Source organism: Myotis davidii, unplaced genomic scaffold (assembly GCF_000327345.1).
Source record: "Myotis davidii unplaced genomic scaffold, ASM32734v1 scaffold563, whole genome shotgun sequence".
NCBI lineage: Eukaryota > Metazoa > Chordata > Mammalia > Chiroptera > Vespertilionidae > Myotis > Myotis davidii.
In genome coordinates, this window is record NW_006294868.1 from 201,062 (window position 1) to 208,501 (window position 7,440).

The window sequence follows — 7,440 nt, forward strand, 5'->3', positions numbered from 1 at the left end:
AGATTTTTTTCACTTGCAGTTTCTGTAGCCCTGAGCCCATGCTAGTTTGGCTCTGTAACAAAGCTGCAAGCAGGTGCCCTACACTAGGAGCCAGAAGACTTTGTTTCTACTTGCAGCTCTTTCAATAACTAGCTGCATGACCTTGGCCATTCACTTCCCCTCTTTGAGTATCAGTTTCTTGCTATTTAAAATGAGTGGGTTGAACTAGAGGGCCTAGTAGCTCTATTTCTTATTTCATTTTATTTTTTATTGTTCTTGGGGGGATGGCGGAAGGGAGGAAGGGAGAGGGGAGGAAGGGAAAGGAAAGGAAGGGAAAGGAAGGGAGGGGAGGGGAGGGGAGGGAAGGGAAGAAACATTGATGTGAAAGAGAAACATGGATTGGTTGCCTCCTGCACTCTCACCTTGACCAGAGACGGAACCGGCAACATGTGTATGTGCCCTGACTGGGAATCCAACCCTCCACCTTTTGGTGTACGGGATAATGCTCCAACCAAAGGAGCCACACTGGCCAGGGCTGGCCCTATTAGATTTAAGAAAAATGCAGATTTTCTCTACCTTCTTTTATTTAAGGATTTTTTAAACAAAGACAAGGACTTCTAGCATCACCCAAACATTCCTCAGTTTGTAATTAAACTGGGAGAACTTGCCAGCTCATAAAAGTAAACGCCAGAACAAACCACAAAGTCCACTTAATCCTGCCATTTTCTTTTCTTTTTTTTTTTAAAATCCTGCCATTTTCATCTAATCTTCTTCTGTCTGGGGTGGGAGCTGGGGGTTGAAATCTACCACCTCTTAAATTCCTGGATGATTCTAGACCCCTGGGATGCTGACCTTGTACAATAAAGCCTACCTTCACAGGAAACCAACTCATGGGAACCCTAGGAGTGTGAAATGTATCCAAAGGGTCTAGTCAAGTCCTACCAAAGGTAAAACAAGTAAACTTTGTTTTCTGAAATAAATCTTCTGGAACATAACTGTATCTTATAAGTTTAGGTCTATTGCTGGGCAAAAACAATTGAGGGAGTCAATCAGGTGACAACACAGGTAGACATAAGAAGCAGGCTTGTAGCAAATATATACCCTTGGACTACAAGGCTTTAAGAGCAGCCCATTATAAGATACAGTTATGTTAATAAACCATGACTTACATATGTGTCCTTTGCTCTTTCATAGGAATCCTACATTTAATTCTTTCCAAAAGCCATTAAGAGTCACCTCCTAATTTATATTCAGTATTAATCCAGATTCCACTTCAAATCCTTAAGCATTTATAATGAATCCACTCTAGAGGGGCGGGGACATAAAATGCATCCACTCTAAGGCTGGGTCTATCCTAGGGGCTATGGGAGACACATGGTCTCTATCCTCAATGAGTTTGCATGATGGCTAAAGATAGAGAACATAAGTTTTGGAGTCAAGAGCCCAATAGAAGGAATGACTACCAAGAGCTGGTGAGCTGGGTACATCGGCGGTCTTTACAAATGTGATGAGCTTTGTGGTGGCCTTTGAAAACCCTCTGGTATGCTTACAAAAGTGAGACAACTACCTGCCATCACTTTGGCAATGAACTCCTGTTGGCTGAAAAAGTGAAGGCGAGGATATGAACAATGAGAACAGGTCAGAAAAGTGATGACCAGAATGGTGAGCCCAGGTGTTTTTCATGTCCCGTGATGCTAAAGAATGAGCTCCATGGACCAGAAGATTTAAGCAAAAGTGTGGAAAATTTATTACAAGCCGATTCAGATTCCCCGAACGGGGAAAGGTGCCCAATAATGGGCTGCCTCTTAAAGCCTTGTAGTCCAGGGGTACATATTTGCTACAAGCCTGCTTCTTATGTCTACCTGTGTTGTCATCTGATTGACTCCCTCAATTGTTTTTGCTCAGCCATAGACCTAAACTTTCCCTGTTTCTACGTGTTCTTTCTCTGTTCCTACGCTGAACTTTTCATTTCTATGTGTTCGATACATCTTGTTTACTGCAGGCCCTCCCTTGCTTTCCCATGCCTCCCACTTGGAGTCCAGAAACATTTTATTATTTCTGCTTGGTTGTTTCCTGCAGTTAGGCTGGCTCAAACTGCCATGTCTGCCCCTGCCTATGTTTCCCCTGCATTTGTTTTCCACCTGACCCCTGCCCTATCTGCCTGCATTTCAAGTTAACCCTCTCAAAAGCACAGAGAGGGAAAACTCAGACATGAGCAGGAGACTGAAAAGAGAAAATGTCTTGAAAGAAATGTTAGCCCTACCAGCATGGCTCGGTGGTTGAGCATCGACCTATGAACCAGGAGGTCACTGGTACGATTCCTGGTCAGGGCACATGCCCAGGGTTGTAGGCTTGATCCCCAGTAGGGGGTGTATAGGAGGCAGCCAATCAATGATTCTCTCTCATCATTGATGTTTCTCTCCTCCCTTCCTCTCTGAAATCAATCAAAACATATTTTTTAATACCCAAAAGGGGCAGGAAAGGTTTCTTGAAGATGACAAGGAGGTCCAGCTAGTCAAAGGTAATGCTAGAAGCCCAACTGCACTGGGATTGAAGTGGCAGCCCAGCAAAAGGAGACATTACTGCAACTACTTTCTAGAACTGCAGGCAGTAGGAGGAGAGAAGGACTTCTTTCTCTCTGCTGTTACAGTAGTCATTTACAAGTTTATAAAGCTTTTTGAGGAAAAGGGCCAAGTTATTTTGTTTTGTTTTGTTCTCAATATTTCTAATGTATATTTTTATTAATTTCAGAGAGGAAGGAAGAGGGAGAGATAGAAAGACACATCAATGATGAGAGAGAATCATTGGTTGGCTGCCTCCTGCACCTCCCACACTGGGGATTGAGCCCAAAACCCAGGCATGTGCCCTGACTGGGAATCACAGATTAACACTCAACTACTGAGCCACACAGACTGGGCAGGCCATGTTTTATTCAATTCTGCAATTTGAAGGCTGAGCACTGTACTTTGCCCATAGATGCTGCCCAAGAAATGCCTATGGGAGAAATTACTGATTGAACAAATGGATGAATTTAGACTGTCCTATAATGCCTGGGATTTCAGAGGGAGGCAAAACTAGACATGCACTATGGGGCAGGGAGATGGAGGGAGCCCTTCCAATGGGGAGGGTGCTTACAAATTCTCCCAGTGGCCCTGAGCTTTGGAAGTAATTGGAAATATGAAATATGTGCAAGAGGGCATTCTTCAGCCTTTTTTCTCTTTCTTTCTTTCTTTCTTTCTTTCTTTCTTTCTTTCTTTCTTTCTTTTTCTTTCTTTCTTCTTCTTAGTGAGAATGTTTTTCCATTGGTTTTTAGGGAGAGTAGAAGAAAGAGAGAAAGACAGAGAGAAACATCGATGTGAGAGAAACACATCAATTGGTTGCCCCCTGCACAAGCCCTGATCAGGACCCTTGACTGGAATTGAACCCAGGACCCTTTGAACCCAGGCTGAAACTCTATCTGCTGAGCCAAACCGGCTAGGGCAAACATGTCAAACTCAAAGGCTAACACGGGCCAAATAAATGAGGTATGTGGCCTTCAGGCTGCGAGTTTGACATGCTTGGTCTAAAGTGATTAAATTCAAACCAGTCAGTCCAAGACTAATGACATGGCAATTGGCTGCTAAAATATTAGCTGCTAGTATTAGTGGAGAGAAATGGTGCGCCTGCGCGTATGGCGCTTAGGGAAATGAATGCAACATGATTATAGTAATCAGTCAGCGAATGTTGTAGTTCATTATTAATAATTATGTATAACAGGATATTGTAAAAATTAAGTTACAAAATTTTTATTGAAACGTTTCTTACATACCATTATATTGGCTGGGCTGCAAAAATATTCATTGTGGGCTGCATGTGGCCCATGGGCCGCGAGTTTGACATGCTTGGGCTAGGGCTTTAGCCTTTTCTAAAACTGGAGAGAAATTCCCCTTTCTCTCCAGTTTAGGCATCACATTTCCCTTCATCAGGACTCTAGCCCTTACCCTCAACACCCTGAGACCAGCATTCAAAGCTCTCCACAATCTGCTTTTATATGGATCAGGGTCAGTCAACCAGAGAAACAGACACAGTAGATGTACATTGAGGGATTTATTGTAAAGAATTGACTTATACCATTGTGGGGGCTGGATAGGCAAATCTGAAATCCATGGGACAGACCATCAGGAGAGGCAGGCTAAAATTATCTAGCAACAACTGAAATTGCAGTCCATAAGTGGAATTCCTTTTTTCCTCAGGGAAACTTCAGTTCAGCTCCTAAAACCTTCCAACTAATTGAATCAGACCTACCCAAATTGTCTAGGAAAGTCTCCTCTACAAAAAGACAACTATTAAGAATGTCAAAAAAAAAAAGAATGTCAATCACATCCATAAAAGATTCTCACAGCAATGCCTAGATTAGTGTTTGATTTAATAACTGGGACCACAGCCTAGCCAAGTTGACAGATAAAATTGACCTTCATAGGCTTCTAGTTGCCTGCCTTTTCTAAGCTTTCAACCTACCTTCCCTCCCCTCCCCTTCCCCCACATTTGCCAGCCCTGGGGCCTTTGCTAAAACTCTTATCTCAGCTTTCTATCCCTAGGTTGCAATCCTTAGTCTTACAAGGCCCATTTTCTAAAGGGCTATTTCAAATCCTCTCAATTTGATTACATTTCTCATACCTCCATACTTAACCTTATTTCTTTTTTTAAATATATGCTTATTGATTTTAGAGAGGAAGGAAGAGAGAGAGAGAGATAGAAACATTAATGATGAGAGAGAATCATTGATTGGCTTGCTCCTGCATACCCCACAGTGGGAATTGAACGGTGACCTCCTGTTTCATAGGTCAACTCAACCACTGAGCCACATAGGCCAGGCTTAACCTTATTTCAGTAAGTATCCCTCTTGCCTGCTTGGGGGAAAGGATTGTGTACTATTCACCTCTTGTGTACCCACTCTCCAGAGGCCCTAGCATTTAGAAGGATCTCAATACATTTGGTTTGAATTATATCAAACTTACAGAAACCACCACTATGTACATAAAACTCAGCTACATGCCTTTCAAACCCTCATCCCTTAGGATCCTTATGCCCACCCCATACACATTGTCCCTTTACTGGTGGTCTAATTTTTTTTCTATATTATTTTAACTCAAGTCTTTAAACTTTCGACTCAGTATTACTTTGCTGTAGATATTGCCTAAGGCCCACCTACTCCTAAAGAGGTATTCTAAGGCCCCTCCCCCATGCCCTGACATTGGTTACAGTTACCTTTCAGAGAGAAAAAAAGAAACAAAGAAAACAGGATTTGTATACACTTTTTGGAGTTTATGGATCAGATTACCTAGTGTCTGCCCGAAGGGGATGTTTAATCTAATGAGTTTATTATTAGATAATCTAATAGCTCATTCCTTTATCTTCTTCAGGTCTTTGTGGGTTTTTGTGTACGTGTGTGTGTTTATAGCAAAGGTGGGAATTTACTGAAGAACAAGTACAGACTCCCAGGTGGGGAAGGAGAAAGAATCTTACAGCACAGACCCCCACGTGGGGAGGGAGAAAGAGTCCCCTTCAGGTGTTTGTTTTAATGTTATCTTCCCAGATAGGCCTTCTCTGACTACCCTACTTTCAATGTTTCAGTCTCTCAAATCAATAAATTAAAAGAAAATTTTTTAAAAAATAAGATAAAATAAAATTTCACTCTCCCTTCCCCCTACCACTATCCTGGGACATTATCCCACTTCCTTGCCTGATTTTCCTCCATATCATTTATCACCATTTGACATATATTTTACTTACGTGTTTGATGTTTGAGAATGTAAACTCCATGAGAATAGGTTTTTTTTTATTGTCTACTGCTGTATTCTCTGAGCACAGAACAGAGCCTGGCACATAAAAAGTACACGATAAATATAGGGTGCCCCCCCAAAATGTATACACACACTTTGAATAACTATAAAGGCAGTGTTTATTAATGCACAGTTCATTTTCAAAATTGAGCCACCAGCTGTTAAAGTGGATATACATTTTTGGGGACACTCTGTATTTACTGAATAAGCTAATTCCTTGGGGGCAAATAAGTTATAGTCCCCTGGATGTCTAGCACACTGTCTGGTATGCAATAAAACACTCAGTAAATATTTGATGAATGAACTGTGATGGAAGACTATTAATATTCTACCTTGCATTTTACTTCCTTCTCCAAATACTTCTATATACCTCGGCCTACATTGAATTCTAAACTTGTAAAAGTATGACAAAAGGTCAAAAAAGAGAGTTTCTCCATGGACACCACTGCCAATGGCAGTACAGGTAAGATAGGAGGCTGCTTTAAGTGTTTTCTGCCGTTGCCACTTGGACAAATCACTTCTCATCTCTGGGCCTCAGTTTCACCATAAGTAAAATGAGGCTAGTAGATTTCTGAAATCCTTTCTATATTGTTTTTTGGGGGGAGTTGTACATCCATATGTGTAAAATATATAATCTAAAGTGAGGGAAATAATAATCAGGTTGGTGTCACCTCCCCTCTTCCTCTTTGGTACAGCCTTCCCAGTGGCCCCCTTCCCTGCTGCTCCTTCAAAATTCTGTAGTGTGCGGGAGAGGGGTCACTTCTTGGAAGCTTCTGCCTGAGCTGCCAAAACTGTCTCCTTCTGAGCAGCAAAGAATGTGCTGCTCATAACTACAATTGTACAATTCTAAAATTGTATGATTTTTTATTTTAAAATTGTACTTGTCTCTTACTTCTAAAGCATGGTTGGAATATACCTAATGAAAATGTATAAGAATACAAGCTCTCTGTGGTCCAATTAGCATGCATCATCACAAAGCATGGTGTAAAAGGCCACATTAGCAATTTGCAGATGATGATGTTGAGGCTCACATGGGGCAGATATGACCAAAAACTAGGTTTTCTGATTCACTCAGGGCTCTTTATCCAAAGTCCAATAAATACACTCTATTTTCTCTCTTTTCCAAGCATTCGGTAAATCAGACCTTTATTGCCCAGATATTTTGGAAAATTCTTACTCCTTCACTCGTTTGAACATACTGGGTCCCAGCGTTAGAAACAAAAAACAGCTTTCTCTTGCAGTGTCTGGTTTATTAGGTGGTGTGCCTTGTCACTTTCCCCAAGGTGAAACTGCCATAATTGCAAAGGGCAAACAAACTCTGTATGCGCCAGTGCTAAGGGTATCTCTCTGTGATGGAAATGTGTTTTAATTTGGCCCCGTCCTTATACAGTGATAAAAACCACTCATGTTCAGAAACATGCAAACTCATGTTCAGAAATCTCCCCTTCATTCTGATGAACTGTGGCTGCCATCCTGATAAACAGATCTTCTGAAAAGAAACTATAAACCAGAGCCAGACTTGCTTTCTGGTGCTGAAGGGGAAAAGCAGGGTAGTTGATTTCCCGCCAGCGGAAAGATCTGGTCCTACACGTCACCAGCATCCCTCCACCCTCCTCAAGAGCGGAAGGTTTCAGCGCTC